The 23,999-nt window shown below is 49.5% G+C and overlaps 1 long non-coding RNA gene across 1 annotated transcript; it reads left to right on the top strand.

Annotated features, from left to right (window-relative positions):
* Nucleotides 1–20,111: 20,111 nt before the first annotated feature.
* On the top strand, nt 20,112–23,699 carry LOC116953001 (uncharacterized). The gene is made up of 2 exons (XR_004404524.2): nt 20,112–20,401; nt 22,050–23,699. It is a non-coding gene; the product is annotated as an uncharacterized LOC116953001 (long non-coding RNA).
* Nucleotides 23,700–23,999: the final 300 nt, after the last annotated feature.

A 23,999-nucleotide genomic window follows, 5' to 3' on the forward strand; every position in this document is an offset into this window, starting at 1 on the left:
TGTGGTTATATGTAGGCTATATTACAGTATATGTATTTAGTAACACTTATATACCTCTTCTTTGGTTCTTTCGGTAAAGTCACGTAGAATGAGAATAAAATAATAAATTGATAAAATAAAATAACACAATAATAATCAATTTATTATTTTATTCTCATTCTACGTGACTTTACCGAAAGAACCAAAGAAGATGAATCATTGCAGTCACGAAAGCTTTAAATCGAAACTTATATACCTAACAACTTGTCATGCAACACCAGCTTTTTTACATTTCAGCTTCACCAATGAAATTGTCATAACCACTAAAAAAGTGTGCCCATTTATACAATGTTAACAATGGTGTGTATTTTTGTATGTTACAGACAACGTTGCTTGATTCTTCGACTGCTGAACTCTCAACCATCCCCGCCACCACAGCCTTCACCACCACAACCTCCTCCTCCTTCACCACAACCTCCTCCACCACAACCTCCCCCGGCACAATCACCACCACCACCGCCGCCACACCTGCCGCCTCCAAAACCACCTCGACCGTCGTCACTCCCACCACCAACTCAACGGCCGCCACCTCAATCACCACGGCCCAGCAAACCACCGCCAAGGCACCGGCGACGGCAACGGGCGGACTCGTTGCGGTGCTCCTCCCAGCAGCGCTCGTCCTGGGGGCGTCGTGGTAGCAAGGGGACGCATCCAGCCCTGCAGTTGGTGCCAACACCCACCCCATGCCCCGTAACATCCACCCCATGCCCCACAACAACCCACCCCATGCCCCGTAACATCCACCCCATGCCCCGTAACAACCCACCCCATGCCCCGTAACAACCCACCCCATGCCCCGTAACATCCACCCCATGCCCCGTAACAACCCACCCCATGCCCCGTAACAACCCACCCCATACCCCGTAACATCCACCCCATGCCCCGTAACAACCCACCCCATACCCCACAACAACCCACCCCATGCCCCGTAACATCTGCCCAATAATATCCACCTCTTGACTCTTAACATCCACCCCATAACATTCCCTCCGAATCCACCACGGCCAGCAGCAGCAGCGGCGGCATAAGGCTACACAGGGCACAAAGATACATCATCGTTGAATACTTTTTGCACCCAGGCTTGTAGAGCAGGTTTATGCACGGCTAACTGGACGTAAAAAGAAATCCACACCAAGTTGTGATTTAACTTTTAATAGGTTGCAGTAATCACAATTTAGAGGCGCGCATCTTACATCTAACAAACGTACGGTCGGATTACATCCCCCAGTGTGCAAAACCGAAGCGCTGCTCTTCACCACGTGCACTCTTTTTGATGTCTGCAAACAACTCGCAGAAAAAAAAGCTAAATAACGTTGTAAATGGGCCTTTGTGTCTGGCTTATATGCGATGTCAAAAGCTAAAACGTTGATGCCAGCCAGAAATAAATCTAACGCCGAATAACATAATCGCATTTACAAGTCACCAATCCAGCCCTGAACGTGTTATACAACAAAAAAAAACTGGTATATATTCTTTGCTGTGGCTTTTAAATATAATGGACACATTTTAAACAATGCATAATCTTTCCATATATATGTTTCCTACCTTATTTGGAGGGAGGGGTGGGAGTGATATTTCAGGAACGGTTGGCCAAATCACCTGTATCCGGATATAAGAGGCGAATTAAAGAAATTACAATTAAAAACCATACCTTCATAATAAAGGTTTTTGGGTTAGATCGCGTTATTTATAAATGTGTCGAAACCCTCCACCACCCGACACGGCCAATCAGCAAAATAAAGTGTCACGTTGACAAAAGACAATTATTTCAATACTTTAGCCCACCGGTGTGTTGAAGAGTGAATCCACAACATTTACAGTTTGAATACGACGTTTCGCTGGTAATTACATCCAGCATCATCGGGCAATTCACAATTCGCCAGAACCCAAAAACCTTTATTATGAATATTGGTCGCGAAAGACTACGTGTTAAACTAAAAAACCATACCGCGTGATTCACATTCAAGGGCCACTTTCTCAGTGAACGATCGTGGCCGGAAAATTGCCGACAGCAAGGCAACCGTGCACGCGTTCCGAAAACAACAACCGTCAATTTTGTTACATGGCGTGTACATTGATAACTATGCACCGTGCGATGATCCCGGAGTGATTTCCTTCTTAAATTAAGCTATGTGTGTAAATCAATGTTTTTACGCCGATTTTTATAGTTAACAAAAAAATGCAAATAAATTATACGTGCTGTGCCTATATATAATGTGCATTGCAACCGGGGTGTGGGGAGAGCCGGAAGTTCATTATTTTATCGTCGATTTGCGCTATGCACTTTCTCAATAAATTTCTTTGGTTTTATTTTTTTAGAAAAACAGTCTTTGCTTCCATGTGTGCGGTGATTTTGAGAGGTGGCACAAAGGTGATATTTCACTTCGATTCCTGGCTACGGCGATTAACGTCAGTGGCAAGTGATATCTGAATTAATTTTTCGCTTGACCAACCTGCACTGATCAGCGTGGTGAAGTATACCCAAGAACCTTGCAGACCAACATGATGTTGTGTATTGACAAAGGGCTGTTGAGCTCAGCCGCTGTCTGAATTGCATTATACCAGTTTAACACGTAGACTTTCGCGACCACTATTATCCATAATAGACGCTTCTTTGTGTTAGATCACGTGAAAATAAATGCGTCTCATCATCAATGTGTCTCAAAGAAAGCCGTCCATTGGTGTGGACCAATCAGTTTCACGGACAATGCATATATTATCATAGTATGTTTTTTGTTTGAATTTTCACTGCAAGTATTGTGGTTAATGCAGACATGAATCCTTGTAAAAAGGTTTCAGTTTTGTTGCCAGAAAAAAGGTGAAGACCCCTATTATTATTATAAATGTGTCGTTAAACCCGCCACCACCCTATGTAGCCAGATAGTAAGGTTTGTCACGGTGGTGGGCGGGTTTAACGGCATATTTATATTTACGCCATTTAAACCCCCCCAAATCCCCTATATTATGCATTATGCCAGCTATACGTTGATATCTTTTTACTTTTCCAGCTGAATTATCGCTCAGCTTATCCCCTTTATTGTGCAAAATACATATCATCAACTGCAGTTGGGTAGAGAGAAGCATTTGGACAATGTCACTGGCTCTGTTTCATGTGCTCCTAAAGACAAAGACGCCACAGTGCCTTTGGCGTACGTTTAATAGCTGACTGTACACTTTAGTATTCCCCGAGAAACACGTCGCTATATGGACACAGAGGTGACCGAATACAGTGCAGCAATCTGGTTCATGCAGACTTTTCTGTGGAGAAATCTTACTATTGTAACCTTGTGTTTACAAAGTTGAAAAAAAAGTTACAAAAAACGAACGTTTGACATTTTTTGGGACCAGATCTGCCGCTTTGTCAGGGAACACAAAGCAGATGTGACTCTCCTCGAGGAAACTCACCTCGACGTCACTCTGGAGGCCCAACGCCAGCCTTTTCTAGGCGGCCGGGCCTTCTTCAGCCATGCCGAGGACAACCTCGCCGGCGTGGCGATTGTGCTCAGTTCGCGGTTTGCACCAGAGAATGTCTCCTTCAAAGAAATCGTCAAAGGTCACTTGATTTCTGTCGAAATCGTCCTGAATAAATCCAGCCTCAGGTGCATTAACGTGTACGTGCCGAGCAAGGCCCCTGAGAGGAAGCTCTTCTTCGGCACGCTTCGGGACCCTCTCGCGACAGACGACGTGGACGACGTGCTCACCGTCGTGGGGGGAGACTTCAACTGCACCCTCGACCCAGCTCTCAACCGCAACACCTCACCCTGAATCCACACGGCCGCTAGCCGACCTCGTGCGGTGACTGGATCTGCGTGACATGTGGCGACTACAGCATCAGGCCCAGCGGCAGTACTTTTGGTGCCGCTGCGGCGCTCAAGGCAGGATAAGCCTTGCCAGGCTCGACCGACTGTACGTCAATGCCAGCAGCGTTAACCTGCTCGGGGACAGTAAAATCGTACCCTCCGGTTTCTCCGATCACTGCCTGGTCTCTGTGCTGCTGCGAATTCCCAGAGCGGAGCAGCACAGCGCCTACTGTAGACTCAACGTACAGCTGCTTGATGACACCGACTTCAGAGAAACCTTCAAAGCATTTTGGGCTCAGTGGCTGCCTGCCAAAGGAAGCTTCAGCTCCCACCAGCTATGGTGGGACAACAGAAAGTCGCAGGTCAGGGCTCTCTGTCAGCAGTTCATGAGCCAGCACGCCGCCGCCAAGAACGAGGTGGCGCGCCAACTGCAGAACGAGCTGCTGGCACTTGAGGCGGAGCTGAGGTCATCCCACGGCACACAGCAGGGTGAGACGCTACTGGAGAAGCAGCGGCTTTTCAGGTCCATCACGGACGAGCAGGCACATCGTGCTTTTGTGTGCAAAAAGATGCAGCACCTGTCGCAGATGGGCTCTCCCTCTAAGTTTTTCTTCCGCTTAAACAAAGCACCGGCCAACACCACAAAAATTTCCAGTTTGCGAACACCAGATGGACAAACAGCAACATCTGAGAGCGAGATCGCCAAGACCGCCAGGGATTGCTACTCTCAACTTTTCGCCGCCGAAACCATACACGACGAGGCTGTCCAGGAGCTACGGGATGGGGGCCCTACCTTAGGAGTCCCCAAGCGGGATCGTCTGGACAGCCCCGTCACCCTGCAGGAGCTCCACACCGCTGTGAAAGGGCACGCAACAGAGAGTCTGCAGAAGGGTGAACTCCCACAGAGCTGCAGGCGAGCGGTGGTCTCCCTGTTACCCAAGAAGGGGGACCTGCGCCTCATTGAGAATTGGCGACCCGTGTCCCTCTTGTGCACTGACTACAAAATCTTCTCCAAGGTGCTGGCAAACCGTCTCAAGACAGTGCTGGGTCAGCTGATCCTGCCGGAACAGTCGTATTGCATCCTCAGACGGTGCATTTACGACAACACCGGTACGGTCAGAGACATAATCTCCCTTGCAGAAGCGCACAACATGGACTTAGGCCTCCTCTTCTTGGATCAGGAGAAGGCCTTTGACAGGGTGAGCCACGAGTACTTGGACAAACTCCTAATGTCGCTCGGCTTCGGCCAGGCCTTTATCTCGCACGTTAGGCTGCTGTACACAGGGGCACGTCCAGCCTCTTGAAGATGAACCAGAGGCTCAGCGCCCCTTTCCCTGTGACGAGGGGGGTCAGACAGGGATGCCCCCTCTCGAGGCTGCTGTACACCCTATTCATTGAGCCACTGCGACGACATCTGAGATGAAATCTGGCTGGCCTCAAAGTCCCGGGACCTGAGAACGCGGTCGTCAAGCTCTCGGCTTACGCAGACGATATATGCGTCGTGCTCAATGATGCGTATGACGTCTCCGCGCTCTGCCAGGCGGTTGCTGTGTACGAGAGGGCCTCCTCTGCCAGGGTCAACTGGGCCAAGTGCAAGGCCCTGTGTTTGTGGTCGCGAGGCGGCGTTCGTTCTGTGCTCCTCCCAGGAGGAGTCATTTGGTGGGACGACGGAGTCAAGTACCTGGAGGTTTACCTGGGGAAACCACGTGACGTCGTTCTGAACAACTGGACCGAGCTGGCCGACACAATCGAGGCTAAATTACTGACATGGGCGCAATGCCTCGCTCCGCAGATGTCATTCAGGGGCCAAGTGCTCGTCGCTAACACCCTGGCTGCATCCGTGCTGTGGCACAAGACCAAGGCCCTCCAGCCTCCTGCTTGGCTTCTCACCAGAGTCATCTGCTCACTCGCGCACTTTGTCTGGCATGGGAAGCACTGGCTCAGGCCGGGCGTCCTCTGCCTGCCGATGGGCGAGGGCGGCCAAGGTCTGGTGGACGTGGCCGCCAGGGTCATGAGTTTCAGGCTCATGGTAGTCAGGCGGCTGCTATACGACCGGGAGGAGCTACCCTGGAAGTCGCCGGCCCTTGCCCTGCTGAGGAATGCAGGGGGGTGCCTGGGGTACGGAAAGGAGCTCTTCCTGATGGACCTGAGCCTGCTCGACTACTCGAGGCTGCCAGGTTATCACCAGAGCCTCTTGGATGCGTGGCGGAGCTTCGAGTGGAGCAGAACTCGCGTGTCCTATGACCTCGCGCAGTTCCTGAACGAGCCCTTGTTCTACAATGGCCTCTTCCAGGGGATCAGAGGAGAGAGGACCCTGGCTCTACGCCTCACATCAGCAGGGCTGCGGACAGTCTTCCACCTCGTGCAGGCCCACCAGCCCAAGTGGAAGACCGCAGCTGAGAGTGTTGGTCACAGGGCTTTGTTTGGCTTTACTTCACCACTGCGGAATCCCGCTCCATGCTCACTGGGGAAAAGCTGCTGCGGGATGTGCTCCGCGCCATGACGGAGCTGCGCCTGAAGCTGGAGGCACCGGGGGATGGTGGCGGCCCTCCCTTCTCCTCTTTCTCCTTCCCCGAGTTGTGCTTCTCTTGCGCGCAGCCCCCTTGCAACAGCGACTCCGGCAAGCTACTCAAGCTCCGAGGCTGCAGGAACGTGCCCCTGAAGAGCGCCTCGAACACAGCGCTCTACACGTGGCTGTGTCAAGGCGCTGCATTGCCGGGACCTGGCCGACCTACCGGAGACAAAATGGAGGGACCATTTCTCTCTCCTTATTGTGGCCGCTCCTCAGTGGAAACAAATGTACAAGTCTCCCGTAGCCAAACGCTGCGGTGACCTCCAATGGAGATTGGCACACTACACATCACCATCGGCCGTGTGGCTCAGTCGAATCTCGCCAGGGGTAACAGACTTGTGCATTTACTGCTGTGCCAGTGAGGATCTGTCTCACCAGTACTTACGCTGCCAGCGGCTCAAACCAATGTTCCGCCTTTTGGGGGACATCTTCAGGAAACTGAGGGTACCCTTCTACAACAGCAGCTTCGTATATGGGGTGGTGCCTTACCTGGCTAACAAGCGCCATGACCTCGCCAACTTCACTGTGCTCAGGCGAAGATAGGGTGTACAGAACGAGGAAAAATATGCTGGAAGGTGACAATGACGGCTGCTCTGTGCTTCCAGTGTTCAGGGGCCTCGGTTGGAGCACGCATACCACACACATGTCGGTGATGTGCACGTCTTCTTCGAACGCTGGGGAGCCGGACAAGCCCCTCTCTGTACCAGCGTGGACAGCACCCCACGTGTTCACCTTCTGAAGCGCTCGCTCGTCGCCGTGGCGTGCGTGATGACCACCACTACCACCACGTGACTTTTCTTTCGTGTGGTGCGCGGTGCATTTAGCGCCACAGCGTGTGGATTTATAGCGGTTGTTTATTTGTTTGCTGGTGACTTTGTGTATTTCATATCGGAATCGCCTCCGGTGCTGTTGCTGCTGGCGGCAATAAAAGTTGTTTAAAAGTCAAAAAGTCCGAAGGGCCAAACACGATGCCATCCAGATGAGTCGTGGAGCAAAGGATCCTCACTCAACATCAAGGTACTCTCCCGGGCGACGTGCGAGCATCTCGCGGACGTGATTAAAGATGCATAACTTTGGCGTCCTCATGCTTTCAAGAAATCCATGTCCCCGGTGTGAAACAGGCCAGTCGCTACTCTATCCATAGATACAACTAGCGACTAGCATACTACCACCCAAAATGTATCCTGGTCACATACGCGTGCGCGCGTGTGTGTGAAGTGCGCTCCTCCTGCATCATGTGGCTCGCATGCAAAGCCACCGCATACCCAAGCAGCTTCTGCTTGGCATAATAGAGGGTTGGGGGGTTAAACTAATGCAGCACGGGCTGGAGGTGACATTGGTTGTCTCGGTACGGAACAATGTGAAGCTGATTGAACTTGGAGATGACCGGTATCAGCGGTGTCATGATCGGCCTCGGTGGAGGCTCGTGATGGACGCTGCTGGGCAATTGGAGGCAGTCGCGCTCCAGCAACATCGGAGGGCGGAGGAGCGATGCTCACAACAACGAGCGGAGCATTTGGCGTCTAAAACGCAGCAAGTTGGCACATTGGGAAGCACATGTGTTGTATCTGCCAGTCATCTCAGCTGGTCAACCCCTAGTGAGCCTTTGAGTCTTCACGTGGCATAAAGGTGGACCTAGCCTGGCACACGCCCCGTGATGGCGTCACAGCCACTTAGTGGTGAACGGCAACTGTTGTGTTTGTTTGTGCGGGGGTATCGAAGGGAGTCCATTGAGAGATAAGAGTGGAAGGGTGATGGGGGGGGTGAAGGATGCAGGCAGAGCGGTGGGGGTAAAGGGGATGGGTGGGGGGGTATGGGGGAGACGATGAGGGATCGAGGGGAGGGGTGGTGGGGGGAGGGTGATGGAGGGGATGGATGGTCGAGGCTGTGGCGGATGGAGGATAGAGGTGGAGGATGTCTGTGTGTATGTATGTTGAACTTCTTAGGCAAGGTACGTAGTCAACCGTGCTAATCGCAGGTTGCGGAGCAGTTTGTGTTTGCTCATCACACGAGGAAATTATGTTGTAGCTAATAAAAATAGTAATAAATTTACTGCAATGGAAACACTACACCTCCAAATCTTTTGACTAAGCCGATATAATTCGTGGCCAATAACGAAGACTCTGACCAAACCAACATTTAACAACTGACTTAGTTGACTTTAATGGGTAAATGGAATCCTCGAACTTGAGTCGAACTCCATAGGTCGTTGTTGACTAGACTAAGCCTGTGACGAAAAAAAATCGTGACTAAATTAAGAAATGGGTGTGGGAAACAGATCACATATCACTTACCACTTACGATAGCATTGGCCATAATTCAAATGTATATTTTTTTGCCGGATTCATAACCACTGCGCCACCACTCCACCTGCATCAACCTCACACGATGGGTTGTCACGTTAGACGAGTACAAAGACCTTCGAATAAGCCTCCCACATTGCCGCAACAGGATATTCAAATATTCAAAGCGTGTGCATGACGGGCCGACGATATTAAAAAGTTAATGATTGGCATCCTCGTGATACGTCATTATGGGGGTTACGAGTATTTTTAACAAAGCTCCCGGCCAGGTCAATTGCCGTTTCATGATAAGGGGGGTAGGGCGGTGGGGGTTAGTGGGGGTGGAGGCAGCTACCAAGGTGTCGAATTATCCACGCTCGCTGGACTATAAAAGGCACCCACGCGTGTTGTAACATAGTGCAGAACAATCTTCTCCAGCCGCAGCCGCTGCTACCTGAAGAAGCCAGCTTGGAAAAAAAACAACGGTCCGTGTCACCGAGTCGATCATCTACAAGCTCAAAGCAGACATGGGTGCGAGATTCCTTCTGCTGATCCTGGCGGCTCTTTGCCTCTCAGCGAATGGACAGTCGGTACGTACAGACTCCCACATCTTTTTTTTTGGGGGGGGGGGCACTCGGTTCAGGCTTTATCGCACCACCCACGCTTATGTTTAAATCTCTAGGCGATTCCATGCAATGCATGTTTTGGAATAATCTTAGATGTTACGATGGAGAATGAATGAGCTGTGGTTATAATGTTAAAGCTGTTTATGCATATGTACAAATCGATAACATGTGGTGATGCTAATGATGCAGTTGTTTCAATTCATTAGGGGTAATATTACAAGACGTGTGTGCGTGTTGTGAGTTTAACGCGAATTGTCTCACATCACGTGAACAGCATAATGTATGCGCTCTGCCGGAGATTGCAAATCAATTGTGTAAATCTGTTCACGCTGTTGAAGGATATATGTGAATGGATTGAAACGTCGAGGCTTTCACGACCAATATTGTGATTCATAATTCGTTTTTTTGTGTCGGATAGTGTGAGCATGAGGTCAAGTTCGAGCTATGCACCCTCCCACTCCCCTGACACAGCCAAACCCAATCGAGTTGTCTCGTGGACAAATGTGACAATTCATTTTGTTGTTCACCAAATCGGTAAATTTGGGGGCGACAAAAGCTAGCATAAATGGGACAATTATGCACGACGTTTCACCGGAGATTGCAACCGGCATCATCAGGTACGGTTGTGTAATCTCCGGTGAAATGTCGTACGGAAATTGTCAAATTTTGCTTGCTTCTTTTCAATGTGAGTGGTTTTCTGAACATCAGAGAGCCGATTGGCGCGTGTGTTCACGCAACAAAACTCGATTTGTTTGGCTTTTGCTGGGTGATGGAGGGTGCATAATTGACATGATACCCAACGATCCAACCACCCCCCCCCCAAAAAAAAACCCATCGAATTATGAATTGCGATTTCCAGATACATCATCCCATTGCCAAGTCCCACAGCACAAGGGTTACATAGCAACAATATACACATTATAATAATGATTAATCATTTACAAGCCTTTGTCAATCGCATTGCTGGATGGAAGAGTTCTCCACAGAGTGTTGGTCACAGGGCTTTGTTTGGCTTTACTTCACCACGCTGGTCCATGTTCATTGGTTCAAAGGTGGTAGGCACGGGACCGGTTAAGATATTACTCACCGCTGATGTCATGCGTAGCGGGAATCAAACTGTAATTGATTTGTTTCATCGCAGTGTGGTAACCATTGCCCCTGATCGCTTCACTCCTATATTGACATATATACGTGCAATTAAGAAATATCAATTTTAAAAAGATCTTACTTTTACGTAAAAAACCTCTATTTGCTAAATTATGGTGTCATGTTTTTGGCACTTAACCATACCAGCATCCACAACTCAAGCCTTTTCAGTATGAAAATATATATTTACCTCTGTATTCCATAAATATATAAAAACTCAACAAATCCAGTGAACCAAGTCTTTTTTTTCAAGAGATTATGCATAACAGTAGGCTGTCACGTGGTTATATGTAGGCTATATTACAGAATATGTATTTAGTAACACTTATATACCTCTTCTTTGGTTCTTTCGGTAAAGTCACGTAGAATGAGAATAAAATAATAAATTGATAAAATAAAATAACACAATAATAATCATTTATTATTTTATTCTCATTCTACGTGACATTACCGAAAGAACCAAAGAAGATGAATCATTGCAGTCACGAAAGCTTTAAATCGAAACTTATATACCTATCAACTTGTCATGCAACACCAGCTTTTTTACATTTCAGCTTCACCAATGAAATTGTCATAACCACTAAAAAAGTGTGCCCATTTATACAATGTTAACAATGGTGTGTATTTTTGTATGTTACAGACAACGTTGCTTGATTCTTCGACTGCTGAACTCTCAACCACTCCCGCCACCACAGCCTTCACCACCACAACCTCCTCCTCCTCCTTCACCACAACCTCCTCCACCACAACCTCCCCCGGCACAATCACCACCACCACCACCACCACACCTGCCGCCTCCAAAACCACCTCGACCGTCGTCACTCCCACCACCAACTCAACGGCCGCCACCTCAATCACCACGGCCCAGCAAACCACCGCCAAGGCACCGGCGACGGCAACGGGCGGACTCGTTGCGGTGCTCCTCCCAGCAGCGCTCGTCCTGGGGGCGTCGTGGTAGCAAGGGGACGCATCCAGCCCTGCAGTTGGTGCCAACACCCACCCCATGCCCCGTAACAACCCACCCCATGCCCCGTAACAACCCACCCCATGCCCCGTAACAACCCACCCCATGCCCCGTAACAACCCACCCCATGCCCCGTAACAACCCACCCCATGCCCCGTAACAACCCACCCCATGCCCCATAACATCCACCCCATGCCCCGTAACAACCCACCCCATGCCCCGTAACATCCCACCCCATGCCCCGTAACATCCACCCCATGCCCCGTAACATCCACCCCATGCCCCGTAACAACCCACCCCATGCCCCGTAACATCCACCCCATGCCCCGTAACAACCCACCCCATGCCCCGTAACAACCCACCCCATGCCCCGTAACAACCCACCCCATGCCCCGTAACAACCCACCCCATGCCCCGTAACAACCCACCCCATGCCCCGTAACAACCCACCCCATGCCCCGTAACAACCCACCCCATGCCCCATAACAACCCACCCCATGCCCCGTAACATCCACCCCATGCCCCATAACAACCCACCCCATGCCCCGTAACATCCACCCCATGCCCCGTAACAACCCACCCCATGCCCCGTAACATCCACCCCATGCCCCGTAACAACCCACCCCATGCCCCGTAACAACCCACCCCATGCCCCATAACAACCCACCCCATGCCCCGTAACATCTGCCCAATAATATCCACCTCTTGACTCTTAACATCCACCCCATAACATTCCCTCCGAATCCACCACGGCCAGCAGCAGCAGCAGCGGCATAAGGCTACACAGGGCACAAAGATACATCATCGTTGAATACTTTTTGCACCCAGGCTTGTAGAGCAAGTTTATGCACGGCTAACTGGACGTAAAAAGAAATCCACACCAAGTTGTGATTTAACTTTTAATAGGTTGCAGTAATCACAATTTAGAGGCGCGCATCTTACATCTAACAAACGTACGGTCGGATTACATCCCCCAGTGTGCAAAACCGAAGCGCTGCTCTTCACCACGTGCACTCTTTTTGATGTCTGCAAACAACTCGCAGAAAAAAAAGCTAAATAACGTTGTAAATGGGCCTTTGTGTCTGGCTTATATGCGATGTCAAAAGCTAAAACGTTGATGCCAGCCAGAAATAAATCTAACGCCGAATAACATCATCGCATTTACAAGTCACCAATCCAGCCCTGAACGTGTTATACAACAACAAAAAACTGGTATATATTCTTTGCTGTGGCTTTTAAATATAATGGACACATTTTAAACAATGCATAATCTTTCCATATATATGTTTCCTACCTTATTTGGAGGGAGGGGTGGGAGTGATATTTCAGGAACGGTTGGCCAAATCACCTGTATCCGGATATAAGAGGCGAATTAAAGAAATTACAATAAAAAAAAACATACCTTCATAATAAAGGTTTTTGGGTTAGATCGCGTTATTTATAAATGTGTCGAAACCCTCTACCACCCGACACGGCCAATCAGCAAAATAAAGTGTCACGTTGACAAAAGACAATTATTTCAATACTTTAGCCCACCGGTGTGTTGAAGAGTGAATCCACAACATTTACAGTTTGAATACGACGTTTCGCTGGTAATTACATCCAGCATCATCGGGCAATTCACAATTCGCCAGAACCCAAAAACCTTTATTATGAATATTGGTCGCGAAAGACTACGTGTTAAACTAAAAAACCATACCGCGTGATTCACATTCAAGGGCCACTTTCTCAGTGAACGATCGTGGCCGGCAAATTGCCGACAGCAAGGCAACCGTGCACGCGTTCCGAAAACAACAACCGTCAATTTTGTTACATGGCGTGTACATTGATAACTATGCACCGTGCGATGATCCCGGAGTGATTTCCTTCTTAAATTAAGCTATGTGTGTGAATCAATGTTTTTACGCCGATTTTTACAGTTAACAAAAAAATGCAAATAAATTATACGTGCTGTGCATATATATAATGTGCATTGCAACCGGGGTGTGGGGAGAGCCGGAAGTTCATTATTTTATCGTCGATTTGCGCTATGCACTTTCTCAATAAATTTCTTTGGTTTTATTTTTTTAGAAAAGCAGTCTTTGCTTCCATGTGTGCGGTGATTTTGAGAGGTGGCACAAAGGTAATATTTCACTTCGATTTTTGACTACGGCGATTAACGTCAGTGGCAAGTGATATCTGAATCAATTCTTCGCTTGACCAACCTGCACTGATCAGCGTGGTGAAGTATACCCAAGAACCTTGCAGACCAACATGATGTTGTGTATTGACAAAGGGCTGTTGAGCTCAGCCGCTGTCTGAATTGCATTATACCAGTTTAACACGTAGACTTTCGCGACCACTATTATCCATAATAGACGCTTCTTTGAGTTAGATCACGTGAAAAGAAATGCGTCTCATCATCAATGTGTCTCAAAGAAAGCCGTCCATTGGTGTGGACCAATCAGTTTCACGGACAATGCATATATTATCATAGTATGTTTTTTGTTTGCATTTTCACTGCAAGTATTGTGGTTAATGCAGACATGAATCCTTGTAAAAAGGTTTCAGTTTTGTTGCCAGAAAAAAAGGGGAAGACCCCTATTATTATTTTTATAAATGTGTCGTTAAACCCGCCACCACCCTATGCAGCCAGATAGTAAGGTTTGTCACGGTGGTGGGCGGGTTTAACGGCATATTTATATTTACGCCATTTAAACCCCCCCAAATCCCCTATATTATGCATTATGCCAGCTATACGTTGATATATTTTTACTTTTCCAGCTGAATTCTCGCTCAGCTTATCCCCTTTATTGTGCAAAATACATATCATCAACTGCAGTTGGGTAGAGAGAAGCATTTGGACAATGTCACTGGCTCTGTTTCGTGTGCTCCTAAAGACAAAGACGCCACAGTGCCTTTGGCGTACGTTTAATAGCTGACTGTACACTTTAGTATTCCCCGAGAAACACGTCGCTATATGGACACAGAGGTGACCGAATACAGTGCAGCAATCTGGTTCATGCAGACTTTTCTGTGGAGAAATCTTACTATTGTAACCTTGTGTTTACAAAGTTGAAACAAAGTTACAAAAAACGAACGTTTGACATTTTTTGGGACCAGATCTGCCGCTTTGTCAGGGAACACAAAGCAGATGTGACTCTCCTCGAGGAAACTCACCTCGACGTCACTCTGGAGGCCCAACGCTAGCCTTTTCTAGGCGGCCGGGCCTTCTTCAGCCATGCCGAGGACAACCTCGCCGGCGTGGCGATTGTGCTCAGTTCGCGGTTTGCACCAGAGAATGTCTCCTTCAAAGAAATCGTCAAAGGTCACTTGATTTCTGTCGAAATCGTCCTGAATGAATCCAGCCTCAGGTGCATTAACGTGTACGCGCCGAGCAAGGCCCCTGAGAGGAAGCTCTTCTTCGGCACGCTTCGGGACCTCTCGCGACAGACGACGTGGACGACGTGCTCACCGTCGTGGGGGGAGACTTCAACTGCACCCTCGACCCAGCTCTCAACCGCAACACCTCACCCTGAATCCACACGGCCGCTAGCCGACCTCGTGCGGTGACTGGATCTGCGTGACATGTGGCGACTACAGCATCAGGCCCAGCGGCAGTACTTTTGGTGCCGCTGCGGCGCTCAAGGCAGGATAAGCCTTGCCAGGCTCGACCGACTGTACGTCAATGCCAGCAGCGTTAACCTGCTCGGGGACAGTAAAATCGTACCCTCCGGTTTCTCCGATCACCGCCTGGTCTCTGTGCTGCTGCGAATTCCCAGAGCGGAGCAGCACAGCGCCTACTGTAGACTCAACGTACAGCTGCTTGATGACACCGACTTCAGAGAAACCTTCAAAGCATTTTGGGCTCAGTGGCTGCCTGCCAAAGGAAGCTTCAGCTCCCACCAGCTATGGTGGGACAACAGAAAGTCGCAGGTCAGGGCTCTCTGTCAGCAGTTCATGAGCCAGCACGCCGCCGCCAAGAACGAGGTGGCGCGCCAACTGCAGAACGAGCTGCTGGCACTTGAGGCGGAGCTGAGGTCATCCCACGGCACACAGCAGGGTGAGACGCTACTGGAGAAGCAGCGGCTTTTCAGGTCCATCACGGACGAGCAGGCACATCGTGCTTTTGTGTGCAAAAAGATGCAGCACCTGTCGCAGATGGGCTCTCCCTCTAAGTTTTTCTTCCGCTTAAACAAAGCACCGGCCAACACCACAAAAATTTCCAGTTTGCGAACACCAGATGGACAAACAGCAACATCTGAGAGCGAGATCGCCAAGACCGCCAGGGATTGCTACTCTCAACTTTTCGCCGCCGAAACCATACACGACGAGGCTGTCCAGGAGCTACGGGATGGGGGCCCTACCTTAGGAGTCCCCAAGCGGGATCGTCTGGACAGCCCCGTCACCCTGCAGGAGCTCCACACCGCTGTGAAAGGGCACGCAACAGAGAGTCTGCAGAAGGGTGAACTCCCACAGAGCTGCAGGCGAGCGGTGGTCTCCCTGTTACCCAAGAAGGGGGACCTGCGCCTCATTGAGAATTGGCGACCCGTGTCCCTCTTGTGCACTGACTACAAAATCTTCTCCAAGGTGCTGGCAAACCGTCTCAAGACAGTGCTGGGTCAGCTGATCCTGCCGGAACAGTCGTATTGCATCCTCAGACGGTGCATTTACGACAACACCGGTACGGTCAGAGACATAATCTCCCTTGCAGAAGCGCACAACATGGACTTAGGCCTCCTCTTCTTGGATCAGGAGAAGGCCTTTGACAGGGTGAGCCACGAGTACTTGGACAAACTCCTAATGTCGCTCGGCTTCGGCCAGGCCTTTATCTCGCACGTTAGGCTGCTGTACACAGGGGCACGTCCAGCCTCTTGAAGATGAACCAGAGGCTCAGCGCCCCTTTCCCTGTGACGAGGGGGGTCAGACAGGGATGCCCCCTCTCGAGGCTGCTGTACACCCTATTCATTGAGCCACTGCGACGACATCTGAGATGAAATCTGGCTGGCCTCAAAGTCCCGGGACCTGAGAACGCGGTCGTCAAGCTCTCGGCTTACGCAGACGATATATGCGTCGTGCTCAATGATGCGTATGACGTCTCCGCGCTCTGCCAGGCGGTTGCTGTGTACGAGAGGGCCTCCTCTGCCAGGGTCAACTGGGCCAATTGCAAGGCCCTGTGTTTGTGGTCGCGAGGCGGCGTTCGTTCTGTGCTCCTCCCAGGAGGAGTCATTTGGTAGGACGACGGAGTCAAGTACCTGGAGGTTTACCTGGGGAAACCACGTGACGTCGTTCTGAACAACTGGACCGAGCTGGCCGACACAATCGAGGCTAAATTACTGACATGGGCGCAATGCCTCGCTCCGCAGATGTCATTCAGGGGCCAAGTGCTCGTCGCTAACACCCTGGCTGCATCCGTGCTGTGGCACAAGACCAAGGCCCTCCAGCCTCCTGCTTGGCTTCTCACCAGAGTCATCTGCTCACTCGCGCACTTTGTCTGGCATGGGAAGCACTGGCTCAGGCCGGGCGTCCTCTGCCTGCCGATGGGCGAGGGCGGCCAAGGTCTGGTGGACGTGGCCGCCAGGGTCATGAGTTTCAGGCTCATGGTAGTCAGGCGGCTGCTATACGACCGGGAGGAGCTACCCTGGAAGTCGCCGGCCCTTGCCCTGCTGAGGAATGCAGGGGGGTGCCTGGGGTATGGAAAGGAGCTCTTCCTGATGGACCTGAGCCTGCTCGACTACTCGAGGCTGCCAGGTTATCACCAGAGCCTCTTGGATGCGTGGCGGAGCTTCGAGTGGAGCAGAACTCGCGTGTCCTATGACCTCGCGCAGTTCCTGAACGAGCCCTTGTTCTACAATGGCCTCTTCCAGGGGATCAGAGGAGAGAGGACCCTGGCTCTACGCCTCACATCAGCAGGGCTGCGGACAGTCTTCCACCTCGTGCAGGCCCACCAGCCCAAGTGGAAGACCGCAGCTGAGATCGCCAGCACTGCGGAATCCCGCTCCATGCTCACTGGGGAAAAGCTGCTGCGGGATGTGCTCCGCGCCATGACGGAGCTGCGCCTGAAGCTGGAGGCACCGGGGGATGGTGGCGGCCCTCCCTTCTCCTCTTTCTCCTTCCACGAGTTGTGCTTCTCTTGCACGCAGCCCCCTTGCAACAGCGACTCCGGCAAGCTACTCAAGCTCCGAGGCTGCAGGAACGTGCCCCTGAAGAGCGCCCCGAACACAGCGCTCTACACGTGGCTGTGTCAAGGCGCTGCATTGCCGGGACCTGGCCGACCTACCGGAGACAAAATGGAGGGACCATTTCTCTCTCCTTATTGTGGCCGCTCCTCAGTGGAAACAAATGTACAAGTCTCCCGTAGCCAAACGCTGTGGTGACCTCCAATGGAGATTGGCACACTACACGTCACCATCGGCCGTGTGGCTCAGTCGAATCTCGCCATGGGTAATGGACTTGTGCATTTACTGCTGTGCCAGTGAGGATCTGTCTCACCAGTACTTACGCTGCCAGCGGCTCAAACCAATGTTCCGCCTTTTGGGGGACATCTTCAGGAAACTGAGGGTATCCTTCTACAACAGCAGCTTCGTATATGGGGTGGTGCCTTACCTGGCTAACAAGCGCCATGACCTCGCCAACTTCACTGTGCTCAGGCGAAGATAGGGTGTACAGAACGAGGAAAAATATGCTGGAAGGTGACAATGACGGCTGCTCTGTGCTTCCAGTGTTCAGGGGCCTCGGTTGGAGCACGCATACCACACACATGTCGGTGATGTGCACGTCTTCTTCGAACGCTGGGGAGCCGGACAAGCCCCTCTCTGTACCAGCGTGGACAGCACCCCACGTATTCACCTTCTGAAGCGCTCGCTCGTCGCCGTGGCGTGCGTGATGACCACCACCACCACCACGTGACTTTTCTTTCGTGTGGTGCGCGGTGCATTTAGCGCCACAGCGCGTGGATTTATAGCGGTTGTTTATTTGTTTGCTGGTGACTTTGTGTATTTCATATCGGAATCGCCTCCAGTGCTGTTGCTGCTGGCGGCAATAAAAGTTGTTTAAAAGTCAAAAAGTCCGAAGGGCCAAACACGATGCCATCCAGATGGGTCGTGGAGCAAAGGATCCTCAGACTCAACATCAAGGTACTCTCCCGGGCGACGTGCGAGCATCTCGCGGACGTGATTAAAGATGCATAACTTTGGCGTCCTCATGCTTTCAAGAAATCCATGTCCCCGGTGTGAAACAGGCCAGTCGCTACTCTATCCATAGATACAACTAGCGACTAGCATACTACCACCCAAAATGTATCCTGGTCACATACGCGTGTGCGCGTGTGTGTGAAGTGCGCTCCTCCTGCATCATGTGGCTCGCATGCAAAGCCACCGCATACCCAAGCAGCTTCTGCTTGGCATAATAGAGGGTTGGGGGGTTAAACTAATGCAGCACGGGCTGGAGGTGACATTGATTGTCTCGGTACGGAACAATGTGAAGCTGATTGAACTTGGAGATGACCGGTACCAGCGGTGTCATGATCGGCCTCGGTGGAGGCTCGTGATGGACGCTGCTGGGCAATTGGAGGCAGTCGCGCTCCAGCAACATCGGAGGGCGGAGGAGCGATGCTCACAACAACGAGCGGAGCATTTGGCGTCTAAAACGCAGCAAGTTGGCACATTGGGAAGCACATGTGTTGTATCTGCCAGTCATCTCAGCTGGTCAACCCCTAGTGAGCCTTTGAGTCTTCACGTGGCATAAAGGTGGACCTAGCCTGGCACACGCCCCGTGATGGCGTCACAGCCACTTAGTGGTGAACGGCAACTGTTGTGTTTGTTTGTGCGGGGGTATCGAAGGGAGTCCATTGAGAGATAAGAGGGGAAGGGTGATGGGGGGGGGGTGAAGGATGCAGGCAGAGCGGTGGGGGTAAAGGGGATGGGTGGGGGGGTATGGGGGAGACGATGAGGGATCGAGGGGAGGGGTGGTGGGGGGAGGGTGATGGAGGGGATGGATGGTCGAGGCTGTGGCGGATGGAGGATAGAGGTGGAGGATGTCTGTGTGTATGTATGTTGAACTTCTTAGGCAAGGTACGTAGTCAACCGTGCTAATCGCAGGTTGCGGAGCAGTTTGTGTTTGCTCATCACACGAGGAAATTATGTTGTAGCTAATAAAAATAGTAATAAATTTACTGCAATGGAAACACTACACCTCCAAATCTTTTGACTAAGCCGATATAATTCGTGGCCAATAACGAAGACTCTGACCAAACCAACATTTAACAACTGACTTAGTTGACTTTAATGGGTAAATGGAATCCTCGAACTTGAGTCGAACTCCATAGGTCGTTGTTGACTAGACTAAGCCTGTGACGAAAAAAAATCGTGACTAAATTAAGAAATGGGTGTGGGAAACAGATCACATATCACTTACCACTTACGATAGCATTGGCCATAATTCAAATGTATATTTTTTTGCCGGATTCATAACCACTGCGCCACCACTCCACCTGCATCAACCTCACACGATGGGTTGTCACGTTAGACGAGTACAAAGACCTTCGAATAAGCCTCCCACATTGCCGCAACAGGATATTCAAATATTCAAAGCGTGTGCATGACGGGCCGACGATATTAAAAAGTTAATGATTGGCATCCTCGTGATACGTCATTATGGGGGTTACGAGTATTTTTAACAAAGCTCCCGGCCAGGTCAATTGCCGTTTCATGATAAGGGGGGTAGGGCGGTGGGGGTTAGTGGGGGTGGAGGCAGCTACCAAGGTGTCGAATTATCCACGCTCGCTGGACTATAAAAGGCACCCACGCGTGTTGTAACATAGTGCAGAACAATCTTCTCCAGCCGCAGCCGCTGCTACCTGAAGAAGCCAGCTTGGAAAAAAAACAACGGTCCGTGTCACCGAGTCGATCATCTACAAGCTCAAAGCAGACATGGGTGCGAGATTCCTTCTGCTGATCCTGGCGGCTCTTTGCCTCTCAGCGAATGGACAGTCGGTACGTACAGACTCCCACATCTTTTTTTTTGGGGGGGGGGGCACTCGGTTCAGGCTTTATCGCACCACCCACGCTTATGTTTAAATCTCTAGGCGATTCCATGCAATGCATGTTTTGGAATAATCTTAGATGTTACGATGGAGAATGAATGAGCTGTGGTTATAATGTTAAAGCTGTTTATGCATATGTACAAATCGATAACATGTGGTGATGCTAATGATGCAGTTGTTTCAATTCATTAGGGGTAATATTACAAGACGTGTGTGCGTGTTGTGAGTTTAACGCGAATTGTCTCACATCACGTGAACAGCATAATGTATGCGCTCTGCCGGAGATTGCAAATCAATTGTGTAAATCTGTTCACGCTGTTGAAGGATATATGTGAATGGATTGAAACGTCGAGGCTTTCACGACCAATATTGTGATTCATAATTCGTTTTTTTGTGTCGGATAGTGTGAGCATGAGGTCAAGTTCGAGCTATGCACCCTCCCACTCCCCTGACACAGCCAAACCCAATCGAGTTGTCTCGTGGACAAATGTGACAATTCATTTTGTTGTTCACCAAATCGGTAAATTTGGGGGCGACAAAAGCTAGCATAAATGGGACAATTATGCACGACGTTTCACCGGAGATTGCAACCGGCATCATCAGGTACGGTTGTGTAATCTCCGGTGAAATGTCGTACGGAAATTGTCAAATTTTGCTTGCTTCTTTTCAATGTGAGTGGTTTTCTGAACATCAGAGAGCCGATTGGCGCGTGTGTTCACGCAACAAAACTCGATTTGTTTGGCTTTTGCTGGGTGATGGAGGGTGCATAATTGACATGATACCCAACGATCCAACCACCCCCCCCCAAAAAAAAACCCATCGAATTATGAATTGCGATTTCCAGATACATCATCCCATTGCCAAGTCCCACAGCACAAGGGTTACATAGCAACAATATACACATTATAATAATGATTAATCATTTACAAGCCTTTGTCAATCGCATTGCTGGATGGAAGAGTTCTCCACACAGTGTTGGTCACAGGGCTTTGTTTGGCTTTACTTCACCACGCTGGTCCATGTTCATTGGTTCAAAGGTGGTAGGCACGGGACCGGTTAAGATATTACTCACCGCTGATGTCATGCGTAGCGGGAATCAAACTGTAATTGATTTGTTTCATCGCAGTGTGGTAACCATTGCCCCCGATCGCTTCACTCCTATATTGACATATGTACGTGCAATTAAGAATATCAATTTTAAAAATATCTCACTTTTACATTAAAAAAAAACTATTTTTGAAAAATTATGGTATCATTTTTTTGGCACTTAACCTTACCAGCATCCACAACTCAAGCCTTTTCAGTATGAAGAAATATATATTTATTTACCTCTATATTGCATAAATATATAAAAACTCAACAAATCCAGTGGACCAAGTCTTTTTTTTCAAGAGATTATGCACATCAGTAGGCTGTCACGTGGTTAAATGTAGGCTATATTACAGAATATGTATTTAGTGACACTTATATACCTAACAACTTGCCATGCAACACCAGCGTTTTTACATTTCAGCTTCACCAATGAAATTGTCATCACCACTAAAAAATGTCCCCATTTATACAATGTTAACAATGGTGTGTATTTTTGTATGTTACAGACAACGTTGCTTGATTCTTCGACTGCTGAACTCTCAACCATCCCCGCCACCACAACCTCCTCCACCACAACCTCCCCCGGCACAATCACCACCACCACCACCGCCACACCTGCCGCCTCCAAAACCACCTCGACCGTCGTCACTCCCACCACCAACTCAACGGCCGCCACCTCAATCACCACGGCCCAGCAAACCACCGCCAAGGCACCGGCGACGGCAACGGGCGGACTCGTTGCGGTGCTCCTCCCAGCAGCACTCGTCCTGGTGGCGTCGTGGTAGCAAGGGGACGCATCCAGCCCTGCAGTTGGTGCCAACACCCACCCCATGCCCCGTAACAACCCACCCCATGCCCCGTAACAACCCACCCCATGCCCCGTAACAACCCACCCCATGCCCCGTAACAACCCACCCCATGCCCCGGTAACATCCACCTCTTGACTCATAACATCCACTCCATAACATTCCCTTCCGAAACCACCAACGCCAGCAGCAGCAGCAGCATATGGCTACACAGGGCACAAAGATCCATCATCGTTGAATACATTTTGCACCCAGGCTTGTAGAGCAGGTTTATGCACGGCTAACTGGACGTAAAAAAAAAATCCACACCAAGTTGCGATTTAAGTTTTAATAGGTTGCAGTAATCAAACTTTAGAGGCGCGCATCTTACATCTAACAAACGTACGGCCGGATTACATCCCCCAGTGTGCAAAACCGAAGCGCTGCTCTTCACCACGTTTACTCTTTGATGTCTGCAAACAACTCGCAAAAAAAGCTAAATAACTCGGCAGTTAAATCCAATGGACATGGTAACTGCGACGTTGTAAATGGCCTCGCCTTTGTGTCTGGCTTATATGCGATGTCAAAAGCTAAAACGTTGATGCCAGCCATGTTTTAGTTTTTTATTGATCACGCGGAGTTAACGTTTGTGTGTGGGGGGGGGAAATAAATCTAACGCCGAATAACATCATCGCATTTACAAGTCACCAATCCAGCCCTGAACGTGTTATACAACATTGTGATACATCTACATAAAGCAATTCAGTAGCCTCAAATGAATTATTCTATCTTTAAACAAAAAAAAACCTGGTATATATTCTTTGCTGTGGCTTTTAAATATAGTGGACACATTTTAAACAATGCATAATCTTTCCATATATATGTTTTATACCTTTTTTGGAGGGAGGGGGGAGTGATATTTCAGGAACGGTTTGCCAAATCACTGTATCCGGATATAAGAGGCGAATTAAAGAAATTGCAATTAAAAACCATACCGCGTGATTCACATTCAAGGGCCACTTTCTCAGTGAACGATCGTGGCCGGCAAATTGCCGACAGCAAGGCAACCGTGCACGCGTTCCGAAAACAACAACCGTCAATTTTGTTACATGGCGTGTACATTGATAACTATGCACCGTGCGATGATCCCGGAGTGATTTCCTTCTTAAATTAAGCTATTTGTGTGAATCAATGTTTTTACGCCGATTTTTATAGTTAACAAAAAAATGCAAGTAAATTATACGTGCTGTGCCTATATATATAATGTGCATTGCAACCGGGGTGTGGGGAGAGCCGGAAGTCCATTATTTTATCGCCGATTTGCGCTATGCACTTTCTCAATAAATTGCTTTGGTTTTAATTTTTTACAAACGCAGTCTTTGCTTCCATGTGTCCGGTGATACATATCAATATAATGCATAATGTTAGAGCTTACATTGGGCTGTGTATACGATATTATACAATGTAGTTTAGATTGGAAGGTATAACATTGTAATGTATAGTAGTCTAGTTTATAACATAGTTGTAACGCAACACAGGACAGAGCAGCGCATCGTGGCTGTTTCTCCCCCCTCCTCCGTTCCGAGCATAGATGGACTCGTCCGTCTGAACAAAGCTCGTCACTTTCCGTGGTGCTAACGTTGAAAAGAAAAAACAGCCACCTTTTTTTTC

This window comes from Petromyzon marinus, chromosome 49 (assembly GCF_048934315.1).
Source record: "Petromyzon marinus isolate PM22_M1 ecotype Great Lakes invasive population chromosome 49, UKy_Petmar_22M1.pri1.0, whole genome shotgun sequence".
Classification (NCBI taxonomy): domain Eukaryota; kingdom Metazoa; phylum Chordata; class Hyperoartia; order Petromyzontiformes; family Petromyzontidae; genus Petromyzon; species Petromyzon marinus.